The sequence below is a fragment of the Hyaena hyaena genome, unplaced genomic scaffold, assembly GCF_003009895.1.
Source record: "Hyaena hyaena isolate Hyena2069 unplaced genomic scaffold, ASM300989v1 scaffold_181, whole genome shotgun sequence".
Taxonomy (NCBI): Eukaryota; Metazoa; Chordata; class Mammalia; order Carnivora; family Hyaenidae; genus Hyaena; species Hyaena hyaena.
In genome coordinates, this window is record NW_024080813.1 from 933,628 (window position 1) to 958,114 (window position 24,487).

The following is a 24,487-nucleotide window of genomic DNA, read 5'->3' on the forward strand; positions in this document are numbered from 1 at the left end:
CCTCAGGGATTCTGTCAATAGTGGTGCCTACTCTGCCCATTAACCCCAAATATGCATAGAAGAATACCACCCCCAGCTCAAGGCCATGCAGAAGTTCATAGCATTCCTAAATATTTTGAAAACTGAAATCCATCACTTAATTCTCTTGTGTCTCTTATAATCTTTCTCCTTAGCCTTCCAAATACATTTGAAAGAAACATAAGACTCTGTCCAGCCTCTTGGCATGGCTTTAGTTTTAGCTAAAATCTTTGACCTATAGACTTAAGCACAGTTGCCTTAAAATTTTGACTTCCTCATAAACCACCAAATCAGAAGGGTTAGAGATAACAGCCTCTAGAGCTAATAAGCATAGTTTCCTGTTTGGCTATTTTGGGTAATCCACAGTTTAATTGTGGTGGATTTGGAAGGATGCCTAAAGTTGGTGACTGGGTCTGGAAGTTTCAATGGTAATACCAGAGCTATAGCTTAGTCTTGGCCTAGATCACTACTTTCATTTAGTTTACTCAGTTTGGACTGGAATAAAACCATTCCAAATTAGTTTCAGGAAGTTCTCAATAGTCAGTCCATTTAGGCCGCCTAAGTGGAAATAGTTGTGATTCTGTGCAAATTACTGTGCCTACTGATGGAAGCTGATTCAATGTCCCCTTAAATACCAGCTCAGGGATCTCCACTATTCTCAAACTTGGTGACCTCCTTAAGGATCACTGTAAACTGAGGTACTTCTTCTAACCTGACTCCAACCTTTCTCTTCCTCTTTGCACTTAGGCAGGTCAGGCTCTATGCCATTTACAAGCCCCCAGTGAAGAAAGAGAGTAGAGCCAACAATCAGCTCTGGAGTCATGAGAGTAATGAGGCCCTTATCAAAGGATGAATCTCATCATGGAACAATACTAGCACCTGCATCTATCAATCTACATCCTCCAAAAGTTCTCCCAACCTAAGTAGTTTCAAGAACCATAAACTTTGCCTGATAACTAGAGACCACATCTATATTAAAAATAGTCCATGGAGCTCCATGCCCATGGCATTCTATGTGAATGACACCCCCAGAAACCAAATAGTGCTACAGCCTTTGTTGCCCCAGTAAAATTGAAACCATTGGCAGCCAACTTGAGAAACCAGATACTCATGATAACTGTTCATTTTTACTAAAAACTCTAACCCTTTGTGTAATATATATCCCTCTTTTCCCTATAGGTCTCAGAATTTGTGATCCACCTTGGACCTTGCACTCTGCTCCCCTAGAGAGGTCTATGGTTTTCGTGGACTTTGTCCAGGAACCAGCAGCCAAGCAATGCCTTCCTGAGATATGCTGGAAGTATCAATACTTCCAGTGCACTTGTAGTACAATAGAAGCTGCCATCTTGATGCTGGGAGCCCTGGTTCTAATGAGCTATGTTCATCCCTCCCAGAATGCAGATGTAGGGACTCTGAGACTTCCTTCCAACCAGTCGGTGAAAGTGCCCTAACTAGAGAACATCATCTTTTGATATATGCTGGATTGAGGTGCAATTATATTCTGGATGATTGTCTCATAACTCCAGGAACCTGGCCCACTCTCTCCTATGACCTTGAATTGCTGCTAGCAATATTGGCTCTTTGCTGAGCTGAATTAATCAGAATATGAGACTTTAAATGTCAGTTCTCTAGAATCATCTCCCCTTGAGACATCAGTGATATACGTGCATATATATATATGCATATATATTTAATTAGGCATATATATATGCCTAATGCACATATTTGATATATATATGTCTATATATATATATTTAATTTCTCCATCTTGACTTCCAAGCTTACCAAACTGCTTAAGGAAAACACGCCAAGCATCATAAAAGACCCAAAAGGATTTAAAGATCACAAAGATGATCCACCCTGTATCTATTCTAGTACACCTGGACTATCAGGGTCTTTCCTCCCCCAAGCACATGTTCTGAACACATCATAGAAAATACTTCCCAAAGTATGCTCTAGAAATGAACTACATCAGAATCACTTGATATTTTTACTTAACATGCTTAATCCTAGGCCCTACCGCAGACCTACTGAGTCAGATTCACTGGAAACAGGCTCAGAAATATGCAATTTAAATAAGGCCCTCAAGTTATTCTTATATACACTAAAATCTGAAAACTGTAGTTGCATCCTTCTTAACTCAGCCCTGACTCATCATTTTCAAAAATCTATTCTGCAACTTTACCACTCCATCCCCTGTCCCACCCAACCACCCAGTCAAAGTTCTATAATACAGGAGAGGAAGTTCTTGGCCACTAAAGCAGCATGAAGCCCAAAAGAATTATTTGGAAATAGACCATGTTTCTAATAATGACAAAAACAGGCTGTTGCAACCAAGATCAAGATTCAGGTGTCTAAAGATTAAGTCAAAGTTCCATTCATTGGTTCTCAGTCCCTCCTGGTGCCAAGGCAGGGCAGGCCAGGTTAAGCAGGGACTGGAGCAAACCATGGCCAAGGTGTAGTCAAGTAGGTCAAGGAGAAGTATTGTAGCTAGGAACTCAGAAAGACTGGTGGAGCTGAGAGCTGGCAAGGAGCTGTAAGAAATGTGGTTGGATATTTAAAGTAACGTATAGTGCTAGAAGAGCTAAGACAAAGGGGGCAAGGAGATACTGAAGACAGTTATGGCAGGAAGATATCCCTGACAATACCCAGAAGAATTCAAAAAGCAAGCTATTCTAAAGAGAGAGAGAGAGAAAGAAAGAAAGAAAGAAAGAAAGAAAGAAAGAAAGAAAGAAAGGCAAAGAAAGAGAAAAGAAAAAAGGAAACAGGCTATTCTAATAGAGGCCATGTTACCAGACATATCAAGTCAATGTAAGACAGGTTGTCATATGACATTGGTCAAAGCACAGCAATTTATATTTTAGGAGTCCTGTATTACAGCTTTTAACCCAGTCAGCTCTAATTTCTCACAAAATGAGAAAGGTTTCTAGTGGCTAAGTATATGCCATGATTTATAAGCTGCCTTCTATTCAAGGTACCCACTATATTAAGCCAGGCTAGAAGCCAAATCCAAACTTATACAGAGGAAAGAATTTGTAAGTTCATGTCACTGAAAAGTCCCTAAGTAGTTTTGCTTTAGGCTCAGCTAGATCAAGATGATCATCAGGAATGAAGATTTATCTTTATCTCTCAAACAGAAATTCTCCTTGTAGTGGCTGAAGTGACCTTTAGCAGATCATGACATCCAACCCACTAACTTAGTCCAACTAGGAACAATAGAATTGCCTTTACTGATAGCTTTGAGAAGAATGTCCCTCATGAGGACTTCCATCAGTCTCACTTGTGATATGTGCACTGCTTTAGAGTAGGGAGATGGTTGTACTGTGGGACACAGTGACCAGCACATCCCAGTTTGCCTCGAATTCTTCCAGCTTTAAAGCTAAAAAAAAAAAAATCTATGTCCTGGAGAATCCTCTTGGTTCCAGGCAAACCAGGAAAACTGGTCACCTTACTTTTTCTATATGGAGTGATTTCCCCACAGAAAAGAGCACTTATGTTACAAGATGAAGAAGAAAGAGGGGCTAAGTAGGGGCAATAGTCACTTCACTTAGGCTAGATCCATCTGGTACCTGGGTAGAAGCACGGTAAAAGCCCCTACTCCCTCTCCATGGCCAGGTTGAGGCAGGTTGTCTTTTGGATCAGGCTGGACCTGTGTGGCCGGCCCAGACTACCACCTCAAAGGATTTCATCCCTCACTAAACTCACCAGGCCCTGAAATTTCTCGCTCAATATTCTTTGCACCCTCTCTGGGTCCTTAATTGTTCCTAATTCCTTTTTTTTTTTTTTTTTTTTTTTTACAAATAGTTTATTGTCAAATTAGTTTCTACAATTGTTCCTAATTCCTGACCTTGATCTGATTCTCCCCTCTAGTGACCTGGTGGCTTGCTCTTTGGCTTTCATTCTTGGGTTCACCCTGGTTTCCGGCTTCTGGCTTCTACCTCTCTGCACCTCCTGGTAACTGATCTGTGCGCTCCTCTGATGCCCCAGCTACATCTTGCTCGGTGGGCCTGATGTTCTTTCAGTAGTGTCCTAGCAGCCTATCTGTAGCTGAGGTTTGCTAAAGCCTTCCTACTCATGCAGTTCACCACTGCCACCACCTGTTTCCAGGTGGAATTCAGCAAGGCTGTCCATCAAAATCTGTGCTACATTGTGAGGTAGAGGCATAATCTTTAAACCCATAGCTATTAGCTCTTTAACTGCATCCCGTGCTCATCTGTGCTCATCGCTTCAGTTCTGCAATGCAGGTACTTGTATTCCCATTTCACAAATGGGGATACTGAGGCTTAGAGAAGTGGAGCAACTCATCCACATTCACAAAGCCAGTCAATTCTGAAGTCATAATTCAGAATTTGAGCTATTTCTACTGCACCATGCTGACTCTGTCAGGCAATCTGACAGTGCTAGCTAGTTAAAATGGTAAGATCACAAATGACAACTTCTGAAGACCTGTGTTTTAGGTAGTCTTCACACCCAGCTTGGAGCCCAACACAGGGCTTGAACTCATGACCCCAAGATCAAGACCTGAGCTGAAATCATGAGTTGGAGGCCTAACCAACTGAGCCATCCAAGCACCCTTTCTGAAGATTTTTTTTAAAGTTCTGCTCCATATGTATATATATCCTCATATTATGTCAATAATGTCAGCGATTCAATAATGTCAAACACATGTGTGGAATTTGTTCGAATTTTAAAACTTATCTCAACCTCTACAAGCTAAAGAGTGAGGAAATTATTTTGAAATGTATTTAAAACTTGTCTCCCAATTACTAATGGAGTAGCTTCTAGGCCTAGAATTCTAAACTTCTTTACTCTCAATTACGAATATTAAGCCTTTTTTCTTCATATACCAAATGTTCAACACCAGTGGTTCACAATGTGTGGCCTATGACTTTCAAAGGATTGTAAGGTCAAAACCGATTTCAAAACAATATTAGGTTGTAATACTCCCATTCTCTCATGAGTGTATGAAGCTACGTGAGCTGAGGTTTTGCAACAGCTTGCTGCAAAAGCAGTTGTAAAAATCAAGACATATGCTCTTAAGTCAGATACTAAAGGACTTTTAAAACATGTAAAACAATGCTGTTTCTCACTGAAGTTTTTCTTTCAGAAAGTGCAATTATCTGTATAAACATGTTATCTATGTTAATGTCTAATTATTTTTTCTTTTAAAAATAAACATGTTTTGAATTTCTGAGTTTTAATTTCTAATACGGTAAGTGTCAGCTAGTATAATTGGCACAAACAAAAGTTTTTTGGCGTCCTCAATAATTTTTAAGAGTATAAAGGAGACCAAAAAGCTTGAGAATAGTTGTTCTAATCAAGAGATTTTTGTAATGAAATACTCAATTTAAAATCCTCCCTAGTAAATATGCTCTGATAGTCTAGAAAACTGGGGAAGATTGAGATATTCCACAAATTAGGACAGTGTGTTATCATTATTTTAAAAAAGGAAACACAATAAGCTTATAATTTGAAGTATCTGTCAGTCACTCATTACAGTTGTTCATCAATGTCTAGCATGAGTCTCATTTGGGTCCCTGTATTTACGGCTCAAATAGCACTCCTAATACTTAGCAACTCATTTAAATTGAACTTAGAAATAAAACCAAAAGGAAGAAGATTAGTGACAAAATCTAAGACTATTTTGAAAGACCTTGAGGAAATGAATTTTTTTCTTCAAATGGAATATTCAGTTGGAAAATTCTTAACGGCAATCTAAAGAATCGAGGCATTCAAAACAATGACTGCAGATGAATTAAGTAATCACATCAACTGAACAAGAAGAAGTAAAACTCATAAGTGAAGAATTAAAAGTATAAAGTGCATCTGAGGAAAGAAGAAATGTCTAGAACTGTGAAACAAAGATCTTACCTGCAAGCATCTCCATTATTCTCTTGTGTCCATTCTCTGATCTACAACTTTAGAAGGGGCTTAAATCTTTTCCAGTTTATTCCCAATCTTTGAACCCAGTGGAGAGGCTGCTGAAATGAGAATCTCAATCATGATTAAACTGAAAAGAATTTGATGTAATTTCTTTGAAGTCACCATTTTTACTCAAGCATCTTTTAAATTCAACCAACTTTGGGTAGTAAAATGATATTGGCAATATTTCAGGAGTTATTTCCTGGGGTCTCCATAATGAGGAAGAGTGCTCCATTACTTCACAACACACACTTGTCAAGTAACCACAATATGGCAAGTGCACTTTTTTAACAATTTTTTAAAAAATTTATTTCTGAGAGAGAGTGTGAGCAGGGGAGGGTCAGAGAGAGAGGGAGACACAGAATCTGAAGCAGTCTCCAGGCTCTGAGCTGTCAGCACAGAGCCCAATGCAGGGCTCGAACCCACGAACCATGAGATCATGACCTGAGGCAAAGTCAGATGCTTAACCAACTGAGCCACCCAGGCACCCCTGGCAAGTGCACTTTTAAGACTTGAAGACAGAGACTGAGAGAGGGACCTTGCTCCCTGAGAGTGGCCCAGTCTAGTAAAGAAAATAACAATGAGGTTCCAACCAACATAGTGAATATCTCCCATTTATTTGATTGTATGACATTTTACTCCCCTTCATTGGTTCCTCTGTTCTTCCCCTTCTCAAACAAACTCAAACTGTCTACTAATGTATTCGCTTACAAAATTAAAAACAAATTCATTTTGTAATTCATTTTAAGAATTTTACTGTATCTGGGCACCAGTGTGGCTCAGTTGGTTAAGTGTCTGAGTTTGGCTCTCGTCATGATCTCACAGTTTGTGGGTTTGTGTTGGCTCTGTGCTGACCTCTCAGAGCCTGGAGCCTGCTTTGGATTCTTTGTCTCCCTTTCTCTCTGCCTCTCCTTTGCTCACATTCTCTTTCTCTCTCAAAAACAAAATAAATATTAAAAAATACAACCTCTTCAGAAACCCATTGAGTTTTCAAAGATCCTCTTGAAATAAAGATTACTAGTTTCACCTCCTTACCCATTTCGTTTTCTTCTGTAGTAACATAATGTTCAATTTTAAGCTAGACATGGGGCTACCTTAAATTAATATTAAGTTTTCCTGTCTCTCTTGCAGCTACCTGTGGGCTTATCACTAAGTTTTGGCTGATGGTATACAATTATTATATAAAACTTCTCAAAAAAACCCCACAAAAACAAAAACAAACAAACAAAAAACTCCTTCCCTTTCCTCCTATCTGCTAGCTGGCAAGCAGATGTGATGACTGGAGAAGAGACAAGCTTCTTAGACCATGAGGTAACCCTCTTAAGCCATACACACCAGAGAAACAAGGTAAAAATGCTGGGCCCTGAGACCTTGCTAACCCCAGACCACTATCTCCAAACTTTATATAAGAGAGAAATAAATTTCTTTCTTTATAAAAAATCATAAAGCTATGATTATTTTGTGCTTTCTATCAGCCAGGCCTAAGTTTGCTATGCATCCAAATTCTAAATGAAAACATTAAAAACAATCATTTAGAACTATACAATTGAAAAGGTAGCCACAATTCACAGGCACTTAAAATGTGGCTGGTCTGAATTCAGACATGCTGTAAGGATAAAATATACTCTGAATTTTGAAATTTTTCATATGAAAATAAAGAATAACATAGCTTATTAATGACTTTTTATATTACACGTTGAAATGAAAATATTTTTATATGTTGTGTAAAAAATATCATTAAATTTGATTTCACCTACACAGGAAAGGAAGCCGTCAACAAAATAAGTTAACTTATTGAATGGAAGAAAATATTCGTAAAACATATACCTGATGAGGGGTTAATATACAAAATATATAAAGTACTCATTCAACTGAATAGAAAAAAATCTCCAAACAATCCAATTAAAAAAAAAACTGGCAGAGGATTTGAATAGATGTTTTCCCAAAAGAGACATACATATGGCTAACAATCACATGAAAAGTTGCTCAACATCACTAATCATCACAAAAATGCAAATACAAACCACAAGATATATCACCTCACACCTATCAGAAAGACTATTATCAAAAAGATGACAAATAACAAGAGTTGGTGAGGATGTGGAGAAAAATGAATCCTCATGCGCTGTTGGTAGAAATGTAAATTGGTGCAGCCACTGCAGAAAACAATATAGAGGTTCATCAGAAAAATTAAAAATAGAACTACCATGTGATCCCCCAATTCCACTTCTGGATATTAATTCAAAGAAAATGAAAATACTAACTTGAAGCATTATTTACAGTAGCCAAAATATGTAAACAATCTAAATGCCTATTGACAGATGAATGGATAAAGAATATATTGGATAAAGAATGACCAAAATATATATTCAGGCATACAAAAGAAAGAAATATTGCCATTTGCGACAACATGGATGGAGTCTGAAGGCATCATGCTAAGTGGAATAAGTCAGAGAGAGGAAGACAGATGCTGTATGATCTCATTTATATACAGAATACAAAAACAAAACAAGCAAGCAAACAAACAAGCAAGGTCATAAATACAGAAGACAGACTAGACAGGGCGCCTGGGTGGCTTAGTCGGTTAAGCGTCAGACTTCGGCTCAGGTCATGATCCCTGGGTTCATGGGTTTGAGCCCTGCGTGAGGCTCTGTGCTGACAGGTAGCTCAGAGCCTGGAGACTGCTTCAGATTCTGTATCTCCCTCTTTCTCTGACCCTTCCCTGCTCACGGTCTCTCTCTCTCTCTGTGTCTCAGAAATAAATAAAACATTAAAAAAAAAGAAGACAGACTGGAGGTTGCCAGAGGTGGGGGTTGGAGTTTGGGCAAAATAGGTAAAGAGAGTCAAAGGTACAAACTTCCAGTTATAAAATAAAAAAGTCATGAGGATGCAATATACAGTATCATGACTATAGTAACACTGTAATGCATACTTGAAAATGGCTAAGACAGTGAATCTTAAAAGTTCTCAGAAGAAAAAAACAATTCTGTAACTTATATGATGATGGATATTAACCAGATTTAGTATGGTGATAATTTTGCAACATATACAAATATCAAATTTGTATACCTGAGACTAATATAATGTTGTATGCCATTCATATTTAAATTTTTTTGTAATGAAAGAAATAGTTTATTTTTTACTTAATGTGTATTTATTTATTTTGAGAAAGAGAGAGTACATGAGCTGGGGAGGAGCAGAAAGAGAGGAGGAGAGAGAATCCCAAACAAGCTCCCAACTGTCAGTGCAGAGCCCAACATGGGGCTTGAACTCACAGACTGTGAAATCCAGACCTGGGCCAAAATCAAGTGTTGATTGTTCAAACAACTGAGCCTCCCAGGTGCCCCAGAAAGTTTATTTATTATTATTGTATTTTTTTCTTCTCAAATTTTTATTTAAATTCTAGTTAGCGTACAGTACAATATTGGTTTCAGGAGTAGATTTCAGTGATTCATCACTTGCATACAATACCTAGCACTCATCACAAGTGTCCTCCTTACTGCCCATCACCCATCTTGCACATACCCCATTCACTTCCCTATTATACCTCTATTTGTTTTTTTGTTTATTTATTTAAAAGATTCCTTTTTCAAAATATAGTTTATTGTCCAATTGGTTTCCATACAACACCCAGTGCTCATCCCAACAAGTGTCCTCCTCCATGCCCATCACCCATTTTCCCTTCTCCCCTCCCCATCAACCTTCAGTTTGTTCTTAGTATTCAAGAGTCTCTTGTGGTTTGCCTCCTTCCCTCTCCTTAACTATTTTTTTCCCCATTGCCCTCCCCTATGGTCCTCTGTTAAGTTTCACCTGTTCTACATATGAGTGAAAACACATGGTATCTGTCTTTCTGTGCCTGACTTATTTCACTTAGCATAATATCCTCAAGTTCCATCCACATTGCTACAAATGGTCAGATTTCATTCTTTCTCATTGCCATGTAGTATTCCATTGTATAGATAAACCACGTCTTCTTGACCTATTTGTCAGTTGTTGGACATTTAGGCTCTTTCCATGATTTGGCTGTTGTTGAGAGTGCCGCTATGAACATTGGGGTACATGTGCTCCTATGCATCAGCACTCCTGTATCCCTTGGGTAAATTCCTAGGAGTGCTATTGCTGGGTCATAGGGGTGTTCTATTTTTAATTTTTTGAGGAACCTCCACACTGTTTTCCAGAGCAGCTGCACCAGTTTTCATTCTCATCAACAGTGTAGGAGGGTGCCCGTGTCTCAACCTCCTCGCCAGCATCTAGAGTCTCCTGATTTGTTCATTTTAGCCACTCTGACTGGCATGAGGTGGTATCTCAGTGAAACCACATGAGATCTTCTTGGTCCATTCATCAGTTGATGGACATTTAGGCTCTTTCTGTGATTTGGCTATTGTTGAAAGTGCTGCTATGAACATTGGAGTACATGTGCCTCTATGTATACCTCAAAATTTTTAAAGAAAAAGGCTTTTTCTGATGTTAATGTGCTTTAAAAAATACTGTAAAAAATTAATTTCACCTGTTTCTCTTTTACTTTTTAATATGCCTAATAGGACATTTAAAATTACATATAGTCCTCATTTTATTTCTATTAAACAGAACTGATCTAAAATATGGACTTTTTTCAATGTTTATTTTGAGAAAGAGAATGAGAGAGTTCGTGTGTGAGGGAAGGGTAGGGAGTGAGGGAGAGAGAATCCCATGCAGACTCCTGACAGCACAGAGCCCCACTTGGGGCTTGATCTCATGAACTGAATTGTGAGATCATGACCTAAGTAGAAACTAAGAGTCAGACACTGAACCAACTGACCCACCCAGGCATCCCTAGAATATGAGCTTTTTAATATTGGAATAAGCAGGGGCACCTGGGTGGCTCAGTCAGTTATGCGTCCAACTTCGGCTCAGGTCATGATCTCATGGTTCGTGGGTTTGAGCCCCAAATCGGGCTGTGTGCTGACAGGTAGCTCAGAGCCTGTAGCCTGCTTCAGATTCTGTGTCTCTTTCTCTCTCTCTGACGCTCCCTTGCTCACGCTGTCTCTCTCTCTGTCTCTGTCTCTCTCTCTCTCTCAGAAATAAATAAAAGATTAAAAAATGTTTTAAAAAATATTGGAATAAGTAGGTATTTTTAATGAAGATCAAAAAAGACAAAGATAACAGGGTCTATAGCATTTCAGATTTAGATCATGCATGGGGTACATGTCCTACCAATAGAGATTTCTTCTTTAATTCTTAAGGTTTATTTGAGAAAGAGTGTGTGTGTGTGCAAGTAGGGGTAGGGCAAAGATAGAGGGGAGAGAGAATCCCAAGCAGGGTCCGTGCTGTCAGCACAGAGCCCAGTGCGGGGCTCTAACTCATAAATGGTGAGACCATGACCTGAGCTAAAACCAAGAGTCAGTTGCTTAACCAACGGAGCCACCCAGGTGCCTCAGAGATTTTTAAAATAAGAATGAAAGACTGCTAATATATCTTTCAAAGAAAAAATACCTGGGACAATTTTAAATGTGATTATGTATTAAAACAAACGGTGAATTAAATGCTTAAAGTCTCCTAAGCACAATAATTTTAAAACTCGGTAACTCTGACACAAAGCCTGGTATCTTAGGTAAAATTCTTCTGTTTATTTATGAATACAAGTGAAAATACATATGAGACATATATACAAGTGAAAATACATATGAGACATTCACATTATACATGTGTTAGCTTTTATTATACGTTACTAATGCTTTCAAGGACATAAATGCCTTTCTTATTTTTGATGTCCTGGATATGATTGAAGAGGGTCATTTAAAGTTACTAATTACAGTCTAATGTTCTGCTTGGTGGAGCTTATCTTGTTTTTGCACAATTAAAAGCCTGCCTCTACTCAGGTGTTGGATTTGCGGGTTGGCTCATACAATAATCATTCTGGCAGAGCTACCAGAATGGTGCTGGCCACAACTAGTAACTGTGTTAGAGTTCCCTGTGTTTAATAACAGTGCTAAATCTCTTTCCCAAGACCTCTTGTCAAGTGCACAGAAGTGCACATTAGCCATGGTTTATAAAGCAAATCAAGTGTTTCTGTGTAGGCTGGCTTTAGATTCTACAGATACTATCATCTCATGTGCATGTAGCTAGGAGATAGATCTATGGTAACAGTATAGCACACTTTCACTTCTAAAATGAAAGAAAAGAGTTCTTTATTCTGACTTATAGAATATTCTTTTTCAGGGTCAATATGCATTTTAAAGTTCAAACATTTGGATTATACAAAAACACATTTAAACCAGACTATAGAGTCAGGCTTTAGAAGGCAAAAGCCCTATCTTCCCCTCTCAAGCTTCAAACCAAGTGAGAAATAGACATGAGACATATGCATGGAGCTCAAAACATCAACTTTAATACCGGAAATTCCATTGGGAAAATGACTGCATATCTGTAGAAAAAAAGGACTCACGAACATTCTGTCTGCCCACTAGATCTTGCAACGATCTACCTGAAGGAAAGTTTGGTTCAATGGAGAAGATTCACTTAGTGAATTCCACTAGTCTGGGGTATAGACAGATGAAAACAGGAGCAAATCCCTAGTGCTTTTAATCCTGTAGTAGGTTAGCTTCACCAAATCAGGAAATGTAAGACAATGATCAGGAGTGGGGGGTGGTGTGTCTCACAGCTGTTCTGTTAACTTCTCTATTATTTTATTGTAAAACATTACAGATGGAAAAAAATGTGGATAAATCCCTACAGAATCAAAGTAGCACTGGTTTGGGGTATATAAGGTAATACTTAACAACATGCTGTGATATATAGATTGTGAAGACATCTTTACCCATTCATCTATCAATAGACACTTGAGTTGCTTCCAAGTATATACATATTATTCAGCCGTACAAAAGAATGAAATCTTGTCATTTGCAACAATATGGATGAACCTAGAGAGTATTGTGCTAGGTGAAATAAGTCAGACAGAAAGATAAACACCACACAATTTCACTTAAATGTGGGATCTAAAAACAAAACAAAACAAATGAATAAACAAAACGGAAACAGATTCATAAATACAAAGAACAAAATCATGGTTTCTGGAGGGGAGGGAAGTGGGGGGTTGAATGCAATCGGTAAAGAGGATTAAGAGGTATAAATTTCCAGTAATAAAATAGTCATAGGGATGAAAAGTGCAGCATAGGGAATATAGTGAATAATATCATAATAACTTTGGAGTCAGCTGGTAACTACTCTTGTATACAATTGTCAAACTACTCTTGTACACCTGAAACCAATACAATATTGTATGTCAACTATATTTCAATAAAAAAAGTGTCAATAGCACCCGTGTGTCCCAGTTTCTGTGGGAGGGTAGGAACTAACTTTGTCTTGCTCCCAAACTATATTCTGTCATAAAGACACGAGTTTATTTTTCCTTTGGATAAAGTCAATTAGCTAACACAGGGTCACCCCAATTACCAGGTGAATTTAGGATGAACATTCAGTTCATCCTAATAAGGATGACATAAAGGTATGACAAATGGTGCATCAAATCCTCTTATTTGAGGACTAGTTATTACTTGGGAACATGTATGGGATAGGTTGTATCTGTTTGCTATATAAAGAGTATAAAGAGTTTTTCTGTCTGCAATCTCTTTAAGGGATTGCCTGTGATGTCCATCATATTCTGGTTTAATGTTTAATTTTGTTCAGTAATAAAACATTTTCTTTTCCTTCCACTTTTGTGGAGAAGTTTTTTGGGTTGTCAGGAGACCTGGGTTTTAATTCTATTTCCCAACAAGGTGAATAAGAATTGTCAAGCACTGTTGGAGGGAGGAAAATCTGAGACAGTCGTTCCGGAAAGTTATCAGATGGTATTTAGTAAACTGTGTTAGCCTTTTGCCTGGTAATTCTATTCTTGACATATGTCTTAGAGAAACTGTCTGTAAGAAAGTAATTATGAGGTTGTTCAATACCATATTGTTTACTGGAGTCAACCTAGGTGCCCAAGATAGGGGAACAAGAAAAAGATAAAACTTGGTAGATGTGTATTATGGAATATTGTACAGAATATATAAACAATGATCTACATGAACATACAGAAACAAAAATCATAAAGTAGTGCTGAATGGAAAAGAATACAAAAATTTATAGCACAGTGCCCTATATATAAATAAAAAATACAGACCCACAAAACAATACTGCCTGTTTTTCAACGAGAAATACACAACTCAAGGTTTATAAGAAACATTAGATTGTGGGTGATGTGGTTGAGATGGGGGTGGGTTTGGAGAAGAAATTGGAGATAAAATAAAGCAAGGACCTCATATGGACAAATGATGATAATGTGCTATAACCTGAGGGATGTAATCAACTTTCTGAGCCCAGGGTATAAATAAAAATGCAAAAGAAAGGAGGTAAAGAGGAAAGAATTCTCACACACAAAGAACTGCCCAGCTCTCTAGTGAATTAAGTAAGACTCCCATCCCTGGTTAAATTCACTGTCATTCAATTTGCTGCCTTACAGCTAAACATAACTGGGATAGTAAAATGAAGAGGTTATGTTGTCCGTGACAGAGTAACTCCATTACAATTCCATTCTGGCTGTCATTTAAGAAAACTTCGTCCATTAATTATATGCTAGCAAATCATGGACAAAGATTATTTAACTTTTTTAGTTAGACCCTTTCAAAATGCCATTCTGTTCATCTAATTAAAAATTTCACTTTAGAAAACTTCTTTTAATTGAATACTATTTATTCACTACCAGATATTAATGATGAGGCCCTCTGATGGTGACTTTATAAGGACTACATAATTAGCACTCCACTGCCAAAGTAAGACCTAAATTATGCTGCATTCACTTTTTTATGATATATCAAATTCAAACATGGGACAGGGAATTTTCACAGACAACCTAATAACATCATTAACAGAAAAGTATAATTTTGCAGAAGGATCAAATGTCAACAAGAATATAAAAATTATATTAAACTAGGATTTGAAATCTTTAGGTTTTGGTTCTCTGGAATTAAAGACAGTAAGAAGTCAAATTGTAATTAGATGGTTCTCCAGCAATAAGAATAGGGCTTTTGGGGAAATAAATTTAACAACCAATTCAAAAGTTTTAATTAACAATTAGTGTGCAACTCAAGATTTTCTTATTTAGGTTTGAGAAGTCACCTGTATTTTGATGAAAAGATTCTTCTTTAAATCAGGCAGTGACACAGTAAGGTTGCTATCAGTGGTAATATATCTTCATAACATTTTTTCAGATTCAAGATACTTTTACCCATAAGTAAACATTTAAATGTATATGTATCGGTCTTTATCTAGGAATATAAATAGAGAGATGAATGAAGTCTTAATTCACTAGAATGTTTATTTAACATGGTGGAGTTTTAGCAGTTTCATTTTCTACTGTTTCTTATACAGGCACATAAACCACATTGTAAACTTTAAAGTTGAGAAAAGGAGATTAACAAGATCATCACTGGTTTCATATTCTTCCTATGGCTTTTAACTGTACTCACCTTTTGCTCCAAATATTGTCTAGAATATGTTAACAACAGGCAATTCTTCCTTTAAGAATTACTCAGGACAAATCACTAATGATTACTAGCCTATAGCTACACAGGAACTCTGACTCAATTTCTGACTGGCCAAATCCTTGAGTCTTAAAATTACCTGTTTATATAATATAAAGAAAACTGTGTGTTAGCTCTCTCATCTTTCACTGGTCAGAAGATTAACAACAGATTTCTAACAATGTATTTTGATAATCTCTGTACTTCAACCAAAAGAGCTGCATTTCCCAAAATGAGAAGCTTGATGTATAAAATTCACCTCATTGATTTCCGATCCCAATTTCTAATCTAAAAGTTTAGATTCCTAAACTATCTTTATGTAGTCTTTACACCCTAAGATGACTTGCTCAGGCAGCTAATATTTCTCAACTAGGTTTTCAAATAAATCTAAACATACAGATCTGAATCAGATTGCCCTGGTATTTGTTTCAAATCTTTAAGCCACAAATATTTTAATTACTTTATTTTTAATTCAGCAATTAATGACAAATGGAAACAATCCTGTGAAATAAGAAATGTAGAAGGGAAATTATTTGTTCTATGTTTGTGTTTACAGTTAACAATATAGAAAAAATAACTGAATCACAAGTATGTTGAATTGTTGATAGTTATAAATGGAAGGAGACATTTTTTAAATCTGCACTTCTGTTTTTTTTGAGTAAGTTTAAAACTAGTCTATTGAATGAGGCGGCCATCTGGTGACGGAAAAGAGCACTACAGGCATTATTGTGCATGAACTGAACGTCATAGATATTCTACACAAACCAACGGAACCAACCACTAAAATTCAGCAGCGCTGTCCAACAGAAACATAATAGAAGTCGTATGTGTAATTTAAAAATTTCTAATCGCCTCTTTTAAAAAGTAAAATTTTAATAACGCATTTTTATTTAATCCGATATATCAAAAATAATACTAAGCCTTCAAAAATACAGTGTGTATTTTATAGTACAACTTAATTCGGACTAGTCACAGTTCAGGTGTTAAAGAGCCACGCGTGGCTGTGGCTAGTAGCTCCCATACTGGGACAGGGAGCCCTAGAAAAATGAAATGAGAGCTACAGTTCCTTTGATCTTCCTTTTCCTGAGTTCATTTCTCAGCCCTTCTGCCCACGCTTTTTAAAAAAAGTTCCTCCCTGTCCCTCTCTAAATTCTATTTTGTTTTGTAAAGATGTTTTGCCTCCTGAACGCTTTGGAATGCTTTTGAAAGGACCCTCAAGGGCCGGTCCGAGAATGGTAAGAAGACCCTTGGAGGGTCCATCTCTTCCCCAGAGGCACCAGGGGGTTCGTTTGCCTGCGCCGTCCTTCGATTCTGCTCGTTCCGCGCTCAGCCCCTGAGGCGAAGCTCAGCTACCTTCCTGGGTATCCGAGGCCACGCCAGGGCCGGGGGCGCGCGGAGGGTGGGGGGGAGGGGGGAGAATCGGAGCCTGTCCTGGCTGTCTGGTCTCCTTATGACATCACAGCGCCATGACTTTCAAGGTTCCAGTTCAGCAAGGCTCCGGGCTTCCAGGCCCCGAAGGTTAAAGGCTTTCAATGGGAGAGAGCCGAGACTGGAGGAAGCCACACGACTAGGTCCCTGCCATCATGCCCACAAGTCGCTGCCTCTGGGCCGGTCCTCCGACCCCGCGACGGCAGGCGGGAAGACGCGCGCGGGCACAAAGACACCCGCGGGCAATTAGCTCCCCACCATTTCCCAGCAGCACCAGCGGGGTCTTCCGGGTGGACCCCTACCTCTGCTGATTGGCTGGAGGTTGCCGCCACGTGATCCAGAAAAGGATTCCGCAGCTGCTTTCCCCACCCCGGTTGTACCCCTCCCCACTTCCAAGGTTGCCGGAGGCGGAGGGCAGGTTTCCTAGGCAACCGCAGCAGGTCTTGTATACACACCAGGCCCTGGATTAGTACAAGTGCTGCCGAAGCTACCACCACCGGGCCCTGGATTAGATGGAGTGTCGTGCCTGCTGTTGAAAGATAGGGACTAGGAAACCGGAGTGGACTCTGCTCTGTCTCGGATTGCCCTGGGATCCATCCTCGTTCTGGAATAAGGTGAGTGTGTCTCACCTTGTGGCCTTCGGGTGTCTTTGTTCTCTTTCCTCCCACTCTTAACGCCCCTGAGAGGAAGATGGGAGAGAAGCAACATTGTGGTTAAAGGACCCTATAATGGGGCAATGAGATGGTAATAATGAGACAGTGACTTGTCTTTACTGAAGGCCATCAGGGTGACCAGAGCAAAGTGAAGAAGAGGAGGAAAGGGAAGATGGCGCACAGTGACCTGTGCAGCCTTTCCTGCAATGTTAAGGTACAGAACTGAAAGAATCAAGTGCTTCTTGCCCAAATTTGATACTGCTCACCTAGAGCCAGAAAGCTGTTTGTTTGGCCCATCAGTGCTGACAGGTGGATTCTGATCTCTTTATACCCAAGGGAGGAGACAGTTTGACCATACAGGGCTTCTAGTTTGTAGAAAAGAAATTTGATTTTTCCGAATGACACCCAGACAGAAATATGGTGCTTTATACTCTAATCATTATTATATCTGGTCACGTACAGCAAGTCTTTACACATTATTATATTACATTCCGGGTTATGCCATACAGGACCCTGTAGCATGACAATTCAACCCATTTAACAAACTTTTATGGAACCCCATGCAAGTGCCAGGCACAGTGGCAGGTTCATTGGCCCTGCCTTCGGTGAACATGTAGGGAGGAAAGACCTGCAGGCATCACAACAGAGTAGGACCGGTGCTATATATAGAACATGTGCAGGCCTCAACAGGGAAGAGAATGGCTATAATACTAGCAGAGAGAATTAAAGTCTGCGTATAGAAGACCCCTGATTTAACATTTTCAGCATGTATGGAGCATGCCATAAGGTCAAGGGAAAAAACACATTTTAGGAAGGGAAGACTGCATATGCCAAAATGCAGGAATGCCCCCGCCCATTCAGAGAACTATAGTTGTGGCTAGACCCTGGAGTGTTGGGGGTTAGTGGTTGATGACCTTGACAGGTAAACAGGAGTCAGAGCGTGATACCATGAATACCTTCCAAGGAGAGTAGCCTAAACGTATTTACCTTTCAGGAGGCCGGCTGTCACAGTAGTGTAGTAGGTGGATCGAAGGGATGGATGTAGGACTGTAAGGAAAGCATCCAATTAAGGTGAAGTGATGAAAGCCTGAACCAACACAGAGGCAAATACAATGGAAAAAAGGGGAAAATGATAGACATTTAAGAGGTACATACAGAAGGATTTAATGAGCGAGTGAACATGGAAGAAAGAGTAAAAGAGTGGTTAAGGATAAATCCCAGGGCTCTAATACAGATGATTAGAAAGATGGTGCAATTTACCAAGAGAAGGCATACACTAGGATAAGAAGGCTGGCTGGAAAATAATGACTTCAGTTTTGAACGCACTGAATTTAAGATGCTTGTGACACACTCAGATGTAGCTTTCCATATTGGAAGTTGGATTTGCACAGGAAGGAAGTTGCACAGGAAAAAGTAAGATAAAAACTAGTAGTTTTCACTAAGAAGGAAGCAATTGATCAGAAAAGTAGATTTGAAATAACAAGTAGAGGAGCAAGTGGGTGGCTCAGTTGGTTAAGCATTCAACTTCCACTCAGGTCATGATCTCGTGGTTCATGAGTTGAAGCTCTGCTTGGGCTTCTCTCTCTCTCCCTGTCTCTCCCTGCCCTTTCCCTACTTACACACACACTCTCTCTCAAAATTAAAAAAAAAAAAAAAAAAAAAAAACAACTAGTAGAGAGAAGCCAAGGAGAAAATGTCAAACCAAAGAAGAAATCTTAAAGAAAGGAGTCATCAACATTGTCAAATGCTATGTCAAGGTCAAGTTAAGAGCTGAAACATGACAAGTGTCTTTGGGAATTAGAAGATTATTGTTGACCTTGGCAAAAGAAATGGTTGTGGCCTGAGTATCATCAGTCAGACTGTAGTGAGCTAAGAACTGAATGGTGGCAGTGAAGCGTTGCTAATGACTACTCTTAGAACTTTTTCAGCCAAAGTATTTAAACCCAGCTATTCACAGAATACAGAATAGGAGGACTTATTTTTTTAAAGACAGGAATGATCTAACATTCATGTATGGAGAGAAAAGAAATCCTAGAGAATAAAAGATGGGAATAAACAAGGAGGAGGAAAATTTGACAGAATAGTGTTCTGAAAAAGAAGAGAATGGGATCAGTACACACATTTTGGACAAGAGAAAGAATACTTTTACTAATAGAGGAGTCAGGAAGGGAAAGAAATACTGTGTTAAGAGGAAAGGAAATATAAGGAATGTAAATCTGATGTCATCACCGTTCTCTGTGAAGATGGAGACAAGATTATCCACAGAGGAGGGGAGGGAGGGAGAACCTGAGAAGAGTGGCAGAAGTTTAGAATAGTCTTTATGTCATGAATCCCCCATCTGTATCTCTAGCCCTATTCTCACTAGGAGAACAAGTCGAAGAGGAAAATATAAAATATCTGCTGTTGAAGATCCAGCTGAAGTAGAGGCCATGCATTTGTAGTGACTTCAGCTCCATGCTCATTATATGAAATCTTGCAGCAGCACTTTACGGTGGAGAGGAGAGGTGATTGGATCAATCCAAGATCTGAATGGTGAAAGCTATAGAAGCTACTGGTGGCTCCCGGTTCCCTGAAGGAACTAGAGAAGACCTGTGATCTCTTAGATAGGCCCTGAAAAGAACTTCCCTAGAGTGGAGGAGAGTGGGTACAAGCTGGCCGACAGGACACACCTCTTGAAATCAGAAGCTTCAGCTGGAAGCCTGGGGTCTACTTATGACTGGAGGAAGCATAGGAGGCTTATAAGTACCAGAGAGGTTCAGGCTCCTCATAATTTGGATGCAGTTATTCAAATTATAGAATTGGAAGCTTTGTAATTAAATTTTGTTTTGCTAATTAACTATAGGATTAGAACAGATTTTTTTTTTCTAAATGAGGGCATTGATGAAGGAAAATAAGATGAAGCAGAAGGTAAGGCTGATATCCAAAGTATGCATACTTTCTCTATCTACTACTAAATACTACTACTACTAAAAAGTAGTCTCCATGAATAAATAGAAGACTAATACTGTAAAGATGGAAGTTCTCTCTGAATTAAGCTTTACACTGGAATCTCAAAAACCCAAGTGGATTTTTAAACACTAAATACAAAATAAACAAAAATTTTATTTGGAAAAATACATATGAAATAATAGCCAAGAAATTTTAAAAAATAATACGGTGAAAATTAATATAAATCACAGTAATTAAAACAGGATAATACTATAGGAATAGACAGTGCTAAGGGAGAACACAGACTGGAGAATCCAAAATTAGGCTCAAATATATGTGATAATTTAGTAAATAGCAAAGGGAACATTTCTTTTGGAATAGATATCTTGGACATAGACTATATAACTGGAATTGCCATTTGGTGACTTTGGATGTACTGAGAACAGGCTTTTTCCTTGTGTGATGGTGGGAAGGCGGGCTTTCCTTTAGTGTTCAGACATTAAACCAGAATGTAGGGGTTTCTTTTCTGATGAGAAGGGGTGGTAAAGGCCCTCCTTTACTTAATATGGCATCTGAATAAGCCTAGGGAGGGAAGACTGTGGCCCACATCTATGGCTGGGCCTCTGGTAGACTGTCTAATCCTTTCAAAGTTGTTCCTTGTTAAGTTCTCTCTTGCCTGGCTGCTCCTGCTGCCTGTGCTGTAATATATTGGGGGTGCCCAAGAATGGGTTAAGGAGACAGTTGCTGATGGCAAGCAGAGAAGGAAAGATCAGTATCACCTTCAATAGAGATCCATCATCTAACTACTTCTCACTATCCCCACTACCGCCGCCCTACCCCAACCACCATCCTCTCTCACTCATATTATTACAAGTGTTTCTTAACTGGTCTCCTTGCTTCTACCATAGACACCTACAGTCTATTTTCAACAGAGTGGATAGGGTGATCCTTTTCAAAACTTAAGACAGCTCATGTTACCTCCCCACCCCCAAATCTTCATAGAGCTTTCCATCTTACTCATGATACTAAAATCTAAAATCTTCACAAAAGCCTACAAATCATAAGACAGCACATGATCTGTCCCTGCAAAACCTTTCTGATATCACATCCAGTAGTCTCTATTTCCCTGGCTGTACTCCAGCCGTATCATTTTCCTTGCTGTTCTGCAAACATGTGAAGTATCCTTTCATGGTATTTTTTCTACACGTGTTCTTTCCTCTGCCTGGATGCGTTTTCTCCAGATTTCCTCAGAGTTCACACTCCCTCATTTCCTTCACCTTTTGTCCATATGCTACCTTATTAGAGAAGTCTTTTCTTTCTTCCAACCCCTATCATTTTCTGACCAGTAGACATTAGTTCCTCAACACATATATTAATGAGTAAGTGATGAATTAGTAGAGATTCCAGGGTCTTAGAATAATTTTCTGGCTCTTATTTTTCTTTGTGGTGCTAGCTGGGGCCCCTCCCCTTCCAAACTCAACATGGTCAGACTGTGTCTCCAGTTTACAAAGCCTGAGTGCAAATACAGACTCTAATATAGATCTCAAAGTCCTTTGATTTGGTTCCTTTGGATGGCTTACAGCCACCATCCTCCCAATCACTGCCGCTCCGAGTTTGGGGAATTTTTAAGTATAGTTTTATAAAACTTCTTTCTTTGGTACACTGAATTTTGGGCTGGTTTATACTGATGGGCTTTTCTCTCAGTCTTATGCCATCTACTTCATTGTCATTCAAAAGACCTTTCGCTAATAAAATACTCAGGAATAAACTTAACCAAAGAGGTGAAAGACCTGTACCCTGAAAACTATGAAACACTGATGAAAGAAATTGAATTTGACACAAAGAAATGGAAAGATATTCCATGGTTATGGATTGAAAGAACAAATATTGTTAAGTTGCCTATACTATCCAAAACAATCTATACACTGAATGCAATCCTTATCAAAATACCAACAGCATTTTCCACAGAACCAGAACAAAAAAATTCTAAAATTTATATGAAACCACAAAAGACCCCAAATAGCCAAAGCAGTCTTGAAAAAGAAAAACAAAACTGGAAGTATCACAATTCAGGTGTCAAGTTATATTACAAAGCTGTAGTAATCAAAACAGTATGGTACTGGTACAAAAATAGACACATAGGTCAATGGAACAGAATAAAATCTCCAGGAAAAGCCCCAAAATTATATGGTCAATTAATCTTCAACAAAAGAGGCAACAATATGCAATGGGAAAAAGTCTCTTCAACAAATAGTGTTGGGGAAACAGGATAGCTACATGCGAAAGAATGAAATTGGACCACTTTCTTACACCATACACAAAAATAAACTCAAAATGGATTAAAGACCTAGATGTGAGACCTGAAACCATAAAAGTCCTAGAAGAGAGTACCAGCAGTAATTTCTCTTATACTGGTCATAGGAACATCTTTTAAATATGTCTTCTGAAACAAGGGAAACAAAAGCAAAAATAAATTATTGGGACTACATCAAAATAAGAAGCTTCTGCACAGCAAAGGAAACAATCAACAAAACTAAAAGAGAACCTTCTGAATGGGAGAATACACTTGCTAGTGACATATCTGATAAGGGGTTAGTATCCAAAATATTAACACACACACACACACACACACACACACACACAACCCAATTTTAAAAATGATCAGAAGACATGAACAGACGTTTCTCCAAAGAAGATATTCAAGATGGCCAAAAGGCACATGAAAAGATGCTCAATATCCCTTATCAGCAGGGAAATGCAAATCAAAACCACAGGGGCGCCTGGGTGGCTTAGTCGGTTAAGTGTCCGACTTTCGCTTAGGTCATGATCTCGCGGTTCGTGGGTTCGAGCCCCATGTCGGGCTCTGTGCTGACTGCCAGCTCAGAGCCTGGAGCCTATTTCAGAGTCTGTGACTCCCTCTCTCACTGACCCTCCCCTGCTCACGCTGTCTCTCTCTCTCTCTCTCCTGGAAATAAATAAAATATTAAAAAAATTATAAAAAAAAACCACAATGAGATATCACTTCACACCTATCAGAATGGCTAAAACCAGAAACTCAAGAAATAATAAATGTTGGCGAGGATGTGGAGAAAAAGGAATCCTCATGCAGTGCTGGTGGGAATGCAAACCAATGCAGCCACTGTGGAAAACAGTATGGAGGTTCTTCAAAAAATTAAACATAGAACTACACTCTGATACAGTAGCTGCACTATTGGATACTTACCCAAATAATAGGAAAACACTAATTTGAAGGGATATATGCACTCTTGTGTTTATTGCAACATTATTTACAATAGCTAAGCTGTGGAAGCAGCCCAAATGTTCACTGATAGATGAATGGATAAAGAAGAGGTGATAGACACACACACATATGCACACAGTGGAATATTATTCAGCCACAAAGAAGAACAGAATCTTGCCATTTGCAACAGCATGGATGAATATAGAGAGTATAAAATGCTAAGAGAAATAAGCTAGTCAGAGAAAGACAAATACCATATGATCTCACTTGTGTGGAATATAAGAAACAAAGGAACAAAGGAAAAGAGAGAGAAACCAAAAGACAGACTCCATTTTTTTAAGTTGATTTCTTTATTTTTAGAGAGATAGAGAGTGCGAGCATGCAGGAGAGGGGCAAAGAGAGAGGGAGGGAAAGAATCCCAAGCAGGCTCTTCACTGTCAGGACAGAGCCTGATGTGGGACTTGAATTCACAAACCATGAGATCATGACCGGAGCCAAAACCAAGAGTTGGACGCTTAACCAACTGAACCACCCAAGTGTCCCCCCAAAACAGATTCTTAACTAGAGAGGACAAATGGATGGTTACCAGATGGGAGGTGGTGGTGGGGGAATATGGGTGAAACAAGTGAAGAGGATTGAGAGTACACTTATCATGATGAACACTGTGTAATGTATAGAATGTTGAAGTACTACGTTGTACACGTGAAACTAATATATCACTGTATGTTAACAATATTGGAAGTTAAAACGACAGCAAC

At 38.8% G+C, this 24,487-nt stretch overlaps 1 protein-coding gene across 1 annotated transcript in view; it reads left to right on the forward strand.

Moving 5' to 3' along the window:
- The first annotated feature begins 17,331 nt into the window (after nt 1-17,331).
- The window catches only part of LRRC9 (leucine rich repeat containing 9), a 118,212-nt gene continuing 111,056 nt past the window's right edge, over nt 17,332-24,487 (forward strand). Inside the window, exon 1 of the mRNA XM_039240754.1 lies at nt 17,332-17,521. The gene's annotated coding sequence lies outside the window, so the exon portion shown is untranslated. The remainder of the gene's footprint in view (nt 17,522-24,487) is intronic.